At 51.7% G+C, this 16973-nt stretch overlaps 1 protein-coding gene across 7 annotated transcripts in view; it reads right to left on the reverse strand.

The window, feature by feature from the left end:
- zfh2 (Zn finger homeodomain 2) overlaps positions 1-16973 on the reverse strand; it is a 359438-nt gene that overhangs the window by 102251 nt on the left and 240214 nt on the right. Inside the window, exon 1 of one of the 7 annotated variants that reach the window (XM_084589993.1) lies at positions 15508-15825. The exons of the other annotated variants lie outside the window; for them this stretch is intronic. The gene's annotated coding sequence lies outside the window, so the exon portion shown is untranslated. Of the gene's footprint in view, positions 1-15507; positions 15826-16973 lie in introns of those variants that run through there. 7 annotated transcript variants of the gene reach the window in all.

The raw sequence follows: 16973 nt of genomic DNA on the forward strand, positions 1-16973 counted from the left end.
ATGTTGACTTCTAGAATGTACCTAACACCCTTATTTTTCCATCTATACTAGGTAAGCCCCAACTTAGCATGCATCCAGAACAACAGCGCTGATTGAGTGCAGCTACAGCGTGGCAGCAACAACGTACTGCGTATGTCCAATGTACCACTATAGTACATACGACAGTGGGATGAAAGAGCGCGTTACTGAACAACTCGACGCTGAAGTCCTATTTCACAACAGCGGAGGGCCGATGGCGTTCTCCTTTAATACTTCCTTCTCGAGGCAAGCGACACACAACGACGGCGGGGGACAATCCCTGGATCTGGGACCCTGAGCTGCGTTGCGACAGGGCACGAGGAATCGCTCCAAGGATGAAGTTCTCCGAACTTAGAGCTACGGTACACAGGGGCGCGCGCTCGTGTAACAACGGCTGCCCCGAGCGAAGGAACCCGCGAAACACGAGCCTCTGGACAGTGACACATTCGGCCTCAAGCACGGTAGCTAGCCGGCGGCCCACCGCCACTCACTCCAGGTGACACGCAACATTACCCAATACGCGCGCATGCGTTGCGGTGCTTCCACACAGAACAATGCCTTAGTTAGGCGCGGTGGGGGATGTTTTATTTCAGAAGACACTGAATATAGGCTGACACTGCTATAAAAGTTACGAAAGAAGCTTTTAACAGACACGCAATCGTTGCTGACTGGCAAGCGCTGAAGTGGCAGGAGGCGCACTAAATTACTTTAATACGAAGCTTGAGTTAGGCGCCGCTTTTTCGAGTACTTGCACGCAGTCGTTTACGGTCATTATTATGGGTAAACGAAACTTAACCCCGTGTTTCTGCAAAACCAATAATCTAGCGGTAAGTGACGGTGATTAGACACCTGGCGGAGGACGGTACAATAATGGTAGCCTATTCCGGCAGATCTTTCCCAATCCCTACAGAAATAACCGAAGATCGCGCGGTTTCCGCAGGAGTTTATATTTCAATATGACGAAAGAAAGTTAGGGCAGTGACTCAAATTTTGCCGCTGTGCCCGACTGTTCTGGCAGTTGGACGGAAGTGGACATTTTACTACCTCTTATGAATAGGAAAAAGCGCAATACAAAGGTCTCTTTAAGTTGGCAGAATAATTACGCCGTTAAAGCAGCGCACAACACGGTAGGAGAAAGAATACGACTGCATAAGGCGTTGTGCAAGCGCCCCAAGCCCCAGTCTTAACTGAGGATAATTAAGTGCCGTAACTCTGTTTTTCTGGATCTAGTCACCGTTTCTCGCACAATTTGCCCCTTTAAAACGGTTTTTCGTCCTAACTGAAAATATCTTAAAAAGACGGACTACCAGTATGGTGACGGTGGCAGTACCGTCGACAGTGTTGCTACCGGTAAGAACCGTTAGCACATATACGTGACGGATTCATTTTGCCTTCAGTGCAACTGTAGCAACATTTAGGGTCACCACGCAGAATCCTCTCCACCCCCCCCCCCCTCCCCTTCCCCCTCCCCCAAAGAAAAAGCTTTACAGCACTAGAGACACCCAATATCAGTTGCAGGTTTTCTTTCAAATGATGCGTCAGAGGGCAGAATACATGGTTACCATCCGGTATTCACCTAGGACCGCTCAATAATTTATATTTAATGCTGTTTCGCTTATATCATCACAACGATAGCCGTGTTATGTAGCAAGTGTTTAGCTCATGACAGACTCGAAAAAAAAAAAAAAAAAGAACGGCACTATAATCGTCGAATCCTAATGTTAATTCCTTACAACGTTTAAGCCAGCCTGCTTGAAGAGCTGGAACGACAACTAAGTAAGTATTCGCGGTTCAAAAATTGCCTTTTTTTTTATTTCGTACGTGACATCACGATTCGGTTTAGTTTTCTGGGGTTTAACGTCCCAAAGTGACTCAAAGGCTTTATTAAAGGCTATGTGGGACGCCGTAGTGGAGGGATCCGGAACCCGCGTCTTTGGGATCAGCAGCCGAGACCAGCCACAATGGCTCGGCCGTGTCTCACACAATGTAAACACACCTGTTACACGTAACAGATATATTGGATTTTCGAAACATCAGTAGTTTAATAATAACTTAGCAGTTGTAGGCGACTGTCACGCGGTGATCGAGCTCTACTGTCTAATGCATTATTTTAAAAGAAAACACACAAGCAAAAGCTTAGTGAGTATAGCCTTAAAGCGTTTCTTCTTACCTAGATAAGAAACTAATTACAAGACAAAAGCATAATTACAAGAACATTTATCACCCGACTTGTCTGACATGCGAATATATTAAAAAAAAAAAAATGATTTCCCGTAATACTGCCATTGGTAAGCCGAGTGACACAGGGCGCCACGGGCCACGACCCCATTATAAGATTTTGTTTGTGTGTGTGTGTGTGTGTGTGTGTGTGTGCGTGTGTGTGTGTGTGTTTGCGTGTGTCGCGAGCGGTACTTTACTGTTATTTTATGGATACAAGGGAACCTAAGCATCTCACCGAATTCCACAATAATTACTGCCTTCCACGACAATTTTGCCTAGTATTCGTATGTTTTGGCAACAAGCTTTCGATCATCGCAAAGGAAATGTGCGTGAAAACTGGCAGAAGACTGCTTCTTTGAAGGCAGGAAGGAAGGTTATTGGTGGTGGCTTCAGTACCCCAAAAATCTGAAGTACACCCCCCCCCCCCCTCCCCCCCTTTTTTTTTAACTAGAATACTTTCTCGTCAGTAAGCAAATGGCTACCCTTGCCTCGCCTGCAGGTTAGTAGCCTGCATGAATGTTTCCCTCTAGACAACTGGGCACCAATTTTTGCGAATTTTACCCCATGCAGTGCTTCCAATAAAAAAGGAATTCGAGCACAATGAACAAGTTTGCCAAAGCATCATGTCCGCAAATAATGCGCGAAAGGGGCAAACACTGATTCGGCCATTATTAATAGCCACTTTCGCGTTAGCTACGGACGGAGAATAAACTAAATGACAGCCACTGCGAAATAAGATTGCTAAAAAGTAAAAAAAAAAAAAAAAAAAAAAAAAGGAGAGAGAGAGAGAAAATGCTATATAGATAATCCTGAAAAATGGACCCTGTGTAGGTCATTCGGCTCAGACATTACGCATTTCCCGACAATTTCGCCTTTTACAAGCCCTCGCTTATAACGGACACCAAGAAACATAGGCAGACAGCTGGCGAGAAATGAAATTTCTCCGTACAGCAAGAGTAATCGGACAGCATGTGCGACATGACGCGTCCGACGACGTGCGCACGACATATTCCCGGCCTTGCTGAAACCGCCAGCGTACGTGTGTTCCCAGCACATGTCACTGCGGACAGAGCAAGCTAAGAGGTAAAACAAGGGCCCCCTCTGTGGACACAGCTGACCGACAAACGAAAAGCCATTCGCCACCTAGCGGCGAAGCGAGATTGTGAGCATTACTGCGTTCCAGACAAAGTTGGTCGTTACGATCGCTCTATTTGCTTCACAATGATTTGCAGCAATCCGGCTGTGAGGCGGCCCTGACACTAATGGTCCTGTCTCCTGCGTCGGCGACCAAAAGAAAGGAAAAAAAAAAAATAGTGAAACTACCCAGGGCGCTGTGCAACAACTGGAGAAGCTTAATTTAGCCTCCCGACTTCCCGCCAGCCGCATGGCAACGCGACGAAAGGTAACATTATTTTTTTGTTTTTTCGTTCGGCTTGATTACAGAGCCAATTTAGAAAACACGTGGCATAAACCACTTCAGAGAAAATGGGCAGCCGGCAGAAGTGCAAAGGGCCAGCGAGCGGCAGCTCTGTGCACTAGGTTCGGGACTCCACTTTACAAACCCTCGGCGACAACATGGGGAAAAGTGGCGGCACAGTGGAGGCTCGCGCGAGCGAGGCTTTCGTGCACAGGTCGCTGGAATGATTGGAAATGAAAGACAGCGGCGCAAATTTCTTACTCAGCAACATAGCTTGCACCCTGCATGACCCGGGAGAAATGATACTGGACGATAATAGCTCGCGTCGTCAATTAATTAATGATACGATGATTTTCATAACAGAGAACTTGACGGGAATGACTTTATCCAGAGATCGACCTTGCGTAGATACCGGAGTTCGACAGGCAACATCTATTCTTGCCGATCCCGGCAGAGCTGCACAGTTGCTCACAACATAGGACCGAAGAGAGCCACTCACGAGACATGGCCGCTTGAAATCGAGATGGTTAGTCGGTAAGCCCTGCAGTAAATGACCTGGTATACTGGTATGGTGGCGCCACCGCCTTGTAGAACTCAGTGACAGCTTCCGAGTAAGCACATATCAATAGTCAACCATACTCGACGAAACCAGCAGCGGCAGGGCTGCCTTCCAGCCCAGCGGCTTCACGGGAGACGTCGACTGCGAAAGGAGGACCAGTCCACTGCGTAGTGGCGCCCTGTGCCTTGTTCATCAAGTCTTGGACAAAGCAGGAGAATCGTGCTACGCCTCAGGACTTGTCTCTAACGGGATTGGGAAACGCGCGACGCAAACTAAGAGCAGGATATCTGAGTGAGACATGCGCTTCTCGTCTCTATCCTCCCAATTGTGTAATTTTCCGGTTTCAACCAAGTCTTTTCTGCGCCGCGTTCCCCCCTTTTGGCACTGGCATCCATTGCTACGCACCAGAAAGACGAACAAGTTCCACTCGATTGCTTATCCGCTTCTTAGAATACGCCTGTGCGTGTGCAGTGAAAGCTGCCCGCACCCGAGCCGTCTTGTTCTGGGGAGAAGAAAATGTAGAATCCCCATGGGGGCGCGCAGCCAAAACGAAACAGGCCATCATGTGCGGAAAGCCTAAGATGAGACCGCCGCGGATTCACCAAGTACGGCGTTGTGTTTTCAGTTTCACGTCAGTGACCGCAGGCAGCCCCAGGCCATTGCGTACCCGACTCGGCCGGAAATGCGCATGAAGCCTCGATATTTTAAGGACGACTAAAGGTCCTCATCCCCTTATCTATATCGAACTCACGCCGACCCTGTTCAGGACAGACTCTGAAAGTCCGGTCGATTTTCGCGACAAATCCCCAGATGATGACACAGCAGCTCAATCGCGCGCACCTTGATGAACAAAATGCCGGAAGTTTCGTCAAGCTCTTTTCACGTACACTGAGGATTCTGGCTAAAAGCAAACTACGGGATCAAAAAGCAAGTGTGCTTGAAATCAGCACATGACAGCTTGTTCCGCAACTTGTTCGCGTTTGAGCGGAAACCAAGAGCGCGGGGCGATGGCTCCAACCAGCACGCTGTCCTCACGCGCTGGCTAGCCAAGCACGAACATGAACGCCAGCCATCTCCTCGGCCTCGCAGCTTTGACGCCACTGCCAAACAATTATGAGACGGGATGTGTTCCATCGCCTCAAAAACAGGGAGTCCGTTTCTTCGTTTTTTTCCTCTTCCTACCAACAGTCGTTATCCACTGCTTGTTCCAGTCCAGCCAATTCAAATATGGAACGGCGTAATCGAGAACGTCTCTTCGACTATAGAAGATGAAGTGTGTCAAAGAAAATACAGACGACATGTAGCCTTCATGTCTGACAACTCTGTTGAAGGAATGCCTTCTTGTCATCCAAATGCGGTCTTCACAAGCGTCATTAAATACCTATCCAACAGTTCACTGCATACCAAGCGACACTATTGTGCAACATCCATTTTTATACATAAACATTCCAGTGCAGAGATGAGATTCTATATTGTAATTGATTTTTCGCACACTACGAAGCCATCTTACACGGCGATGTACGAAGTGCGAAATTATTCACGGCAATGCACCGGAAACATGGGCTTTTCGCAGCTGTTCATGACAGGTGGCGCCAAGTGTACGGCCCTATAAACAGCCCCGCATGGGGCTTGCGCAACACCCGGAAGAATGAAAACCAGGAATCAGTGCGATGAAGGTCGCATTCATAACGGGTACAAATCCTTGGGTTAGGCTAAACTGCTTGTGTAATTGCTCACTCAGAATCAAAACTTAGTTGTTCTTTATCACGGACTGAGAGTATATCTACAGCAGACGCTACTTGACAATGCTAAAACAGGCAGGGCGACTCTAGAGCAGAAAAGAACGTCAGGGGGCAGGTGTCAGTTGCTCTTTATGGCCTGTGCGATTGAGCTGCGGCCGAACGTTTCCACTAGAAGAGGTCGTCAGTCTGACGTGTGTTATTCGATTGCGAAAAGCCACGTGACTTAAGCACTATTTCAGGCGCGCAAGCAGCAAGACTTATCGCGGCAGCTGCTGTTCAACATGCCTTTTCGCAAGTTGCCACCGCGGTGTCGCAACGGTACCGCTCCCACCCAGGCTGCCTGGAACGCTGTCGCAGATGCACCGTTCAACGTCACGACACGAGAGCCCTCCCTATGCCTACGACCTTCTTCGCAATGAACGACGGCCATGCACCGAGTCGCCGTAAGCATGTTTGCCCTCGGCTACGGGCAAAAGCCCCACGTTGTTGCTCCGAGAAGTGTGTATGTCTTTTGATGATGAGCGCACGCAGTCACTGCCCTAATGCAACATGCTATGTTGCTACTGTAGCGTACTATTGCAAACACCAGCTAGCTACAATAAATGTTGCCACAGTGCTTTTGGCCGGCCAAGAGGCTATACCATGTCGGCTTGGTGAGATTCCTGCTGCATATATCGACTGGACAAATTTGATCCCAATGTCCACTTAAATTTGATCCCAATGCCCATTTCACAGCTATTAAGTTGTCCGCATGTAGCTCTCTGCAGTCCACGAATAACATACAAACATAGCGTCTAGCATCAAATGCTGGCCCCTTACGTCCACGCAAGATAGTGCACTTTGTACGCGGTGCGAATAAACTACAATTCTATATCGTACCGCACGAGCGCCGCCACAAGTCAAGCAAAAGTTCGTTATCAAAGCCATACCGTCATCTGTTAAGCAATGCGCTAAATGGAACATGTGTTCATTGCAACTCGCGCAAATGCGTATAGTTTGAGTGCCCATCCGGAAAGCTAAACAGAAATAGTGCACATTTGACTGAAACTTCGGCAGAAACGTACTCCACACGGACGTTCTAATAATAGAGGTGGCCGACACGGGAACCGAGACGAACAGGAAGTAAGGTGAAATTAGAAAAAGAAAAGGACGCCTTCTCGGAGGATTACGCAGGTTGCATTTGAATGGACACCTTGTTCTCCTCCCCCTCACCCACCTCCCTTGTTATTTTTATACCGACTTTTCAGAGCGGCAAGCCCTTCAACTGAGCAGTGGTCTTACTGTAGAAGCCATGTTTACACACTTCGAAAACGTGGTTTGCCGTAAGGGATGTTAAGTACTTAAACCAGTGTGCAGTATCGGGAGAATGTATCAACCTACCTGCTCAAGAGCGTCGCACTTTTACGACTGCGATATCACAAGGCCAGGTTTCCTTTAGCTGCTTAATACGGCGATAGAACACACCGGCGTCCGTCTACCTGACGCGGAAGAAGTCGGTGGGAGACAGCTTCAGATCACGCGGGGCGGGCATTCCCGAGTACGTGCATCCCGACGGGGTGCAAGCCGTGCGCCAGATGGACGGAGTAAAGTAAAAAAAACCAAGTGCCCGCCCGTCTTTCAACGCAGAGACAGGCGCGTAAGGCACACAAAGTGCCGTCAACTGCATAGCTCTTATTGTCTCGGATGGACGTCAAGATAAGCCACGACGGCAGACGCAGGATGTCGGCAGGAGTGCACGACTAAACCACAAACTGCAGCACAAAATGCACGTGGGGCCACTCAGAAATCAAGAATTAATTTGTGGAGAGCTTGCTTTTTCTAATGAGGAAGCTTTCTTAAGGAACATTCTTTCAGAGCTTGAGAACGCGGGAAGAGGTTCGGAAACGCGAGCTACACGATTATATTGTAGTTGTTGATTGGCAATGAAACGTGCTGCTATACATGCTCTACGTCATTGCATTGAAGCTTTCTGTAAGAGCAGGCGGACTTGTGAAACACCCCAACTGTCTCGATAGGTCGCAAAAAAAAAAAAAAAAAAAAGTGAATGCAGGGAATTTATTCCGCGCCTCCAAAGAGGAGACAAAAACAGACTTGAGCGCTGGAATCGGCAGTCTGATTTTTCTTCTCGTTTGAAACGCTAAACTTAAATTTATTACAAGACGGGACGCTTCGGCTACAGCAACCAGGACATTAGCGTGTAGACCAAGGTCTTCCCGGAGCAGTACGCTCTGAGGTCGTCGCCGACCGGCTCGTTAATCCGCCCAGAGGAGGAGAATGGCTCTTCAGCGTCGCCCCGCGTGGCTTATCTGAGCGCGCCAAAGTGGGTGATCATTCAGGCGGGCGCCGTGGAAGCCACCCGCGTGGGTACCTATTCGGGGCACAGATTGGCAGCGTCCAGCCATTGCCCGTGCGCGCATTTCAAATCGCACCATTAGGGAGACAAAGCTCGTCTTCTCGTACGCGACCGCGCATTTCAATGTGCCATACTGCGTCGAGCGGGAGGCAGTACGCTGAAGGAGAATACAAGCCATAATGCGATATCGGCGCTCGCTCCGCATATCCGCAGATGCAAGAAGAGCGTGCCAGCAGTTGTGGTGCCTAATTAAAGCCTGGCGGCGCCTTCTGCCAAAGGAACGGGTAACGCAGATATACGCTCGTTTCCGAAGGACATGGCGCAAGGCTCTTCCAATGAATTCCCCGACGGAACTGAGCTGGCGCTGTTACTAAGTAGATTAGCGGTACGTGCAAAGCGTCGCAAATTTAAACTTAATTGCAAGCGGCCTGGAAAACTCCGCACGCGTGTGCCCCGCAGAGCGCCTTAAACGGGGGTGGTGTTGTCCCCGCCCGACAGCATGCCGAGGCTTGAAAACCAACGAGTCGTCTCACGCTGGGAACGACCGCTGACCTCACTGTGGAGAAGCTCCCAGGAGAGTGAGTTAAGCGGCTGCCGCTAGCCAGCGCGACTACGCGGTGCCGACGCTGCAGAATGGCATGACGCGGAAGCAGAGACCGCAGCCTCAAGATCAGCAGCGCGGGTTTTCATCGAGGTAATCGATGCACACCGATGCAATACGTTCTCCTAGTTAGAGTGAAAGGCGCAAACGTGTGCGTGGAACACAGGATGGCCACGCCAAGCAAGAACAAATCAAGGCAAAGGCCAGCAAGCCTGGATCTGTCCTTGCAGGCAGCACAAAATGTCGCAAATCTGCCTGGAAAGCGGGTGCTACCTACCCTGCTACCTACCTACCTAAAATTACATGAAGCGATTGAAACTCGTGGTCTTACATAACTGCAAAAAAAAAAAAAGGTATAAAATGAACAGCGTCAGTTAGCAACAACGTGCAATAATAAAAACGGTATCGATGGGGGTGCTTGTCAACATCTCATCAATACGCTGCTTTATATTCGTAGTTGGCGCTAAATGTCGCGCACACTAGGTGAAACCAGGAGGCTCCGAAATGCCTGAGACCTTATCGCACTGCCACATTTAGCGGGACGGCTGAGAACCGTAAGGCGACAACCGCTGAATGAAGCCAAGAAGGCAGCACCAAAGCGAGCCCCCACCTTCCCAGGCACACACTAGCGTGACTGCAGTGCAAATGAACTTAATTGCAAGTCACACTCCGGCGCCGGACCCACGAGCCTGTTCATTGAGCGTCGATTGCCGGGCGAAACGCTCCGGTGTAGAGCGGCTCCCCTTCGAAGGCCGTGCTCGGAGTCAAGAGCGCGCCGCCGGCACGTGTGGTTGCCAGCGAGGGCGAGGGACGGGGAGAGACGCCGGCGCGACGCGTGTACGACAGCGCGTCGCAGACACAACAAGCAGCGGCCGTTCCTCCCGGGGCTCGGGCTCGGCACTGCGCGGGAACCACGGCCAAGTGGCAGAGTCGAGCGGCGCTCCGGTCGACCACCGCAGGGCGCATGCTCGCGCCGGCGGCCCCATCGAGCGGCGACTCCAACGTCGTCTGAGATCGGCTGACTCCCGGTGAGAGCACGCGGTACGATGCCAACTCGGCTCTATCGCGCGCGCCGCGAACGACGGCGGAACGGAACGAGCTCTTGCGTCCCTGTCACGCGTTTTTTTTTGGCTGCCTGCGCCTGTCGAGCTGAGCGCAGCACGTCTTCCGGCTTCCCCGACGACCGAGTAAACAGCGCTGTGAGGTGCCGGGCACGCTGTGAGCGATACAGGGCTGCCGACACCTGACAGTAACGGTGCTACAAGCTAGTGCAGTAAAACTTCAGGCACTTTATTCTTAGGGACCAGAGGGGAGGATAATGATTTGCACCGGTATGCTCGACGGAGACCCAAAATTTTGCAACGAAGATTAATGCAAACGCCACTGCGAAGTAGCGCCAGCTGATCAGGGTGGACCTATGCTTCTAGCCGGGTCTTAATGCACACCGGAAGCAGCGATACAGATTCCCAAGAGTAACGTACAATAAAAGTTTGATATTGGCTCTAACTATGCCGCACTGGACCCATCAAACGCAACGTGTGCAGAAAGCGCCGGCATGACAACTGAAATCAACCATAAAGGCACCAAAACCGACCAAAGCTAGGCCAGTAAAGAACTAGGAAATGCCACATACGACCTTAACGATGGCCAAACTTCCCTGTAGGGAGTTTTAACTCGGCCACCGCTGTTTACCTGCACCTCCATCAGCGACGTACATTGGTACTGATGAGTCATCTACATGTATGCACGCTTCGCCAGAGCACCGCAGCGACGTTTCCCGGCTGTTTTTTTTTTTCGTGCGCGAGTACGCCCGTGTCATTGCGTAACATGGCCGCCATGCGGCTGTTTTATTCTGCAACACGGCTTCCCGGAGAGCCGCCACTTGTGCGGCAGCGGCGCCAAGTGACAGCGAACGTGGAGGGGAAAGAAAACATTAAGAGAACACGAGATTATGTTTAAGGTCTAGTGAACGCGAAAGGACAGCAAGGCTGCTCGTATTTGAACCACGCAGTACCTGTGAACTAGGTGCGTACAGTTGCACTGCTCGCTACCACCAAGCGGAAGTGTCAGATGGCGCATGCAGCCTCACTTTTAAACGACGCTATCTTTCAGTGTTTCGGCGATGAAAGCGTGTAAGCGCACTCAGAATGAGAGTGCCCGCCAACACAGAACTTGGCATATGTTTCTAAAAGACGAACTTACGCAACAGAGCGATGGGCAGAATTGAGTTTGTCATTACATGCAAGCAGCGACTGTGCGCAGCACGCAGCGGTGAGGTAAGGCAGACGCATGTGCCAGTTACGTCGGGGAATCGCTACACGTGCGCTTCAACGCCTGCCGCCCAATTGATCAACGTCGACCAAACAATGCTAGTATTGTATGGTGGCGATTGCAAATTTTAGTTCAGGAGAGGCGAGGCTGCTGCAGGCGCCGTTCGCGCTGACGTCGCCGGACAATCATTGTTTAAGTCCGGGCAATCTGCAGAGGGCTCAAACAGAAAGGAAAGCCAGAGTAGACAAAGCGAGTAGTGGAGACGCGGGCCAATCGGGAAAGAAAGCGGCCAGATAGGCGGCCGAGAGAATGTTTGTTTCCGGACTTCCGCGGAGGGGGCCAGGCGGGGCTTACAGGCCAGCGCGACGGAAGGACAGATCGGGCAGCCGAGAAAGGCACCGCCACAGATGGCCATGGCCGGAGGCCCTTGTTTGTGTTCACCGGCTTCCGTTTCGGTTCCTCCTTTGAAATGGCAACAGACGATGACACACAAAAGCGCGTGCATCGCGGGAAGCCAGGGTGGCGGGGCAAACAGCACGTGCAGCTGCCGGCTACTCTTTGTCTCAGCGCGGCGCGTTCCGCCGGTTGGGCCCCCACGTTGCTTTTGTTCGGCGCAAATTACCGTCCCTTTATTGGACTTTCCAACAAAGCAGTTCGGAGCATATTTACAAAGCCTCGCCCTGGAGACGCCGCTCTGCCTCCGGCGGAGACGAGCTTTCCCAGGCACCCGTGGGTGCCCTCCTGACAGGATCTCCTCACAAGGTCGTTTTGTAACGCCGTTACAAAACCCGCCCGACTGCCAACGAAAGCACGAAGACACTACCGCAGGCCAAAAAGGGAAGCGGCCGGCTTAATTTGCGAGAGCCGCCGTCTTTAATGAGACACGTCCAAGAGAGACCGCAGGAGGGTGAAAATGCGGCGAACGAAGCGCGGTCCCAGGAAGTGGCACCCCGCGCGGCGGCTGAGTTGCCGGCCCCCGAGTTACGGCGCCAAACCTTCCTACCATACGACATTTAAAGGTACGTTTCGTAATCGAAGGCGGATATAATTGGCGCTTCCGTAACTGGAGCGCGTACGAGTGCCGCAAAAGTGGGGACATGTTCTGCTCAAGTTTTGCGCCTTTCGCAGCTGTCTCGCGTTACGGGCGTCCCATGAATGAGAAGAAATGGAGCTCCGCGCCTCATTTTCTTGCTCGTTTAATCGATAACCCTGCCAGCTCTTCCTCCGCAGGCTGACGAAGACGGCACACGCGCTGGCAGACAGGCCGTTCTGGACTGACCAGCCGCACCCTGACAGCAGCGAAGGGCGCTCGTCACGAGACACCTCCGCTCCCCGGCTGACCCCGGCTCGCTTCGCCGGGCGAATCAACACATCCCTGCCGTAGGCTGGGACTACGCAGGCAGCGCGCGGCCTTGGTTCCAATGTCCACGGCAGCCCTGACAAGCATGAGAACGAACTGAATGCGCTCGTTCCGAGGGCGCTAAATGGCCGTTGAGCGGCTTGAAAACCGACTCTGCCCGGCGGTCTCCTCGCCGATGACCACTGGCCGGAAGAGACATTCGGATCGTAGCAGGGCTACAATGCCGGCGGAGGTGATGCTGCACCACGCACGGTGGAAATGCGATGCGTCATCAAGCTCTACACTAACAACAGGCGTCGCCAGAGAACACAAAGGCACTAATGTGAGAGCTCGAGACAGCTGCGCGCCAAATAATTGCTGCGCTGACTTTTCGGTGCTTGTCTACAGGGCTTTTATTCGCATCGGTGGTAAATTCAAAGAAAGCTAAGAATTAGAACACTCCGAACGCCACACAAACTACGCACAGAAAAAAAAAGAACAGAAGAAAGGCCCGACAGTGTGGATGCGGAATCCTGCAGAAACTCGCCTACTTCTCTCTGCCGCACAGATTGCACGCTTAATTGTTTCATCAGACCTTTGTTCACGGTTTGCGTCTCCCATATGCCACGCCGCAATTATTTTTACCTCTATTTAACCTTTACTTGACGACAACGTCGAGGCAGTCGCATGGTGATTCGCCTTTGTTCCGTGGCTGTGTTTTGCTGCATAACTACAGTAAACAAAATATACGTCAACACAATAGTAATGAAATTAAATGACCCAATACTACAGGTTCACCAAGCAAACTGTTCGAAGTAAAATAAAGTATCTCCCAACCGCTACCTTGGAGAGGACACAGCCACTAACTAAGCTCGATAAGCCAGAAGTAATAACGCACTCGAACGTTACCCACGAAAAAAGAGTAACACGCACCCATTTCGTCAAAGATAATATTGATGTAGACGTATGACAAGAAGAATCCCGTTAACAAAAATCGAACAATACAACAGGACCTCTTGCGCCTTGAAGGAATCTTAGTTCTTGCTCTTTTCTCAAGCTTAGTATCGACCTTGGAGCTACAAGAGCTGCCATAAACGCCGGAAAAAGATATCGTAACGCATGCAAACGGCAACCACGAGCACACCAGTGTAAAAAGCGACAGCGGACTGGATATTTTTTCACTCAACAAAGTACGACGGCCAGACCTTGAACTACCCTTCGACCGGTGGAGCATCTCTCGTGATAGCGACCGGAAACGCGTACCCGTCCCCTAACCCGATGTCAGCTTCAAGGTGACACACATACTCTAGAGGATTCGGTGCCTTGACCTCCGCAAAGACGTCATAGCTACATGGAGGTTAGCTTCTCTGTTTATTGACTTCTGCCATGCCGATCTTTAAAGGATTTGAGCAGCTTCTGAGCAGTTTGTAGTGACGTAAAGCTCGGTTTGTGCGAACTATGCTCAAAGAGAGAGCACTGCGCTCATCAACTTAGACAAAGCCAGCTACCTCACAGCGCCTGACTCAGGTGGCACGAATTAGCAGCAGCATTCAGGATAAAAGGAACTTCTTCCTATGCATCAGAAGTGTAATCACAACACTTTCCCAATAACCATCTCTCGCCAGGTCTTCCTCCACATACAGTGAAAAGTTGGAGAAACTGTGGGAGGGTGTGCGAAGTTTATTTTTTCACATATTCTATAACCGCACCATAAGAATTAATATATCCGCAATATGTCTCTTCGTAGGCTTCTAGTTTTTTCTTGATATTGCTACGGTGGTCTAACTGATTTGTCGTGAACGAAAACTTCAGAAGCAAAATTTTTGGTACGCATCAAAAGCGTAGAATATTTCTATTGTATATATATATATATATATATATATATATATATATATATATATATATATATATATATATTGTATATATGTCCATAAATTCGACAGCTACCTCACAACAACTTAAAAAAAAAAAAGACCACGTGTTGTTCATGGCAGTTGTAACTACTCGGCGCGAGCGCAGAGAAAACTACAAAGGGATACTTTTGCTATGCATCAGAAGCTTACAGCATTCCCACCATGTGCATAAAAATGCCTCGGAGTATCTCAGAACAGCCGTACAAGTAAAAGGCGTCCCAAAAGCTGGACTCGGTTCTAGCTCGGAAAAAACTCCGTTTGAAATGCGCACCAGCTCGCGAGTCGTCGCAAAAACGAAGGAAAACAGTTACGGTTCGAGTACATACGTAGACAAAGTTGCATTGAACACATTTATCGCCGAGGGGAACGACCTAGCCTAGACGACCATAAGGAAAGTTGAACGCAATGAGAATGTGCCGAAATACGACTCATGGTGCAGTCATGCCACAGTTCAACATGGAACATTATTTCCTCAGCATGGTGAGCGTAACCGAAGCAGTGAAGAAAACGTTCGACAAGCGAGAGCGAACGGCAGAGAGCCCGGTAATCCCCACTAGGGAAAACACTCCTCTCCAGACCTCCCTATGAGGCGACGGTCCGCTCCCTAAAGTCCCTAACACGAAACCACGCGGTCGGAGAACTGAGCTTCTCGCAGCACGTGGATTGAGAAACGACAAGCTCAACTGGAGGTCGCAGCCGTGCTTTACTCATTGTCAGTCCACAAGCTGCAAGTCGCACAATATACCAGCAAACTGAGCGATAAACGCAAAGACTCGATCGTTCACTTTCGAAGTCCGTGACAGCGGTGCGCACCGTTTATATACCTGCGCGAAAGCCAGTCTCTAGCAAGAAGTTACTCTTACAACTGACGGCTCGAAAAATGTAAACTGCAAAGCAAGAGCAAGGTGCGAAAGAAAACAACAGTAGCGAAAGGTGGGTTCGCGGGCCATCAGAGCGTCAACAAAGCGGACACGGCAGGTGAGAGTGGACGACAGCCCCACACCGAGCCGAGGTCAGAAATCCCCGTTCTCGGCGTGCAGCTGACGACCAAGAGAAAAAAATTCGGTACGTTACCGTCGACTGGACGCCGTTGGCCAGCTAGGAACTGCAACACCAGTGTAACACCGTAGTACAATCCCAGACGGATCTTGGCTGCCGGCCATACACACAGCGGTGGCTCGCGAGGCCAGTCAAGCCAAGATGCGGCTCGGGCAACACCTCACAGGCTCACAATAGGGCGTCGGCGACGACATCGAGGAACGTTAATCCAAGCGCGGCGCGCGGCGTGCATCGACTGGCAGCGGGCGGCCGACACCTTGCACTGCGCCTGCGCTGCGGCAGGAACACGGAGCAGCGCCGAGACAGCGCGCGCGAGAGCACTCCGACGCCGACTGAGGCCACACGCCAAGGTTGAGCAGGCGAGGAGGACGAGGGCCGGCGTAATTAATTCCTCGCGAGCGCCGCGAGGGGGAGGGCGACGCGCGCGGCGCGGGCCAATGGCGACGCGCGCTACGGCCCCGGCGCGCTGGCGCTCATTGGTTGCAATTATTTTCGGGGACGCGCCGCGAGCGCCGCGCCGCAGCTCCGCTTTTGTTTGCCGCCGCCGTCATTATGCGCTACCGCGCGCGCGCTTTTGTCTCGCCTATGGAGCGCGTTACGGTCGCGCAAGAGGCGCCACAGCTGAGCCGCACTTGACGCCTCATGACAGGCGTCGCGCGGCCAATGACTTCCGAGACCCCGAACGGGAGGCCCCGGGCCGAAACGCGCAAACGCACCCAAACACCGGACGGTCCCCAGAAATGTCCCCACAGGGAAAGCGTACACATCCGAGAGAGTAACGTGCTTCCGTCTCGCAAAGCGGCTTACCTCCTCGCCGCAGCATGCCGGCGCGTCGACGGCCGGCGGAGCTCCCAGGGCGACGGGCGACTCCCACGCGGAGCGCCGGAGCACGTGGAGCAGCGAGACTGAGCAATCCAGCGTGGCGGCTTCGGGTTATCCCGAACGGGCCAAAAATCCGGGCGCCGCAGCTGGCTGCTTTAAATGCGGCCGGCGGAGCCCCCCCCCGCTCTCTCGAGCCTCTCGCGAATGTGCGCCGGGCCCCTGCGCTCCGGGCCGGTTATGAGACGTCTCCGACACCTAGGCCAGCGCCCGGGCTCGCGCCGCCATCTATTGTCTCTTGCGGGCAACAAAGACGGCGCCGCGCGCACGCGCACATGTGCAAAAACATGCAAGTTTGACAGATACCGCCGTCGCCATATTTAATTTCCCTCCACCACCACCTCTCACCCGTTGCGCTGCAGCTCTCTCCCTTTTTAAGCCGAGGAGGTGGCGTCCCGAGGGCGAGTGCATTATTGATCGGGAATCGATCAGTTCGGTAGGGACTGGCTCCCGTTTTTGTTTCGCCGTTATTAAGCGGACGCGCTCTATCCCTCAGTCGCCGCCCGAGGGCCACCCCAGATATGAGCATTACGTCATTTCGTATACGAAAACGGGCGCGCGGTCTGAACGTGACACTTGCTTGCGCTGCGAGTCTAGAAATA

This window comes from Amblyomma maculatum, chromosome 1 (assembly GCF_055883805.1).
Source record: "Amblyomma maculatum isolate TAMU_Amacu chromosome 1, ASM5588380v1, whole genome shotgun sequence".
NCBI classification, from domain to species: domain Eukaryota; kingdom Metazoa; phylum Arthropoda; class Arachnida; order Ixodida; family Ixodidae; genus Amblyomma; species Amblyomma maculatum.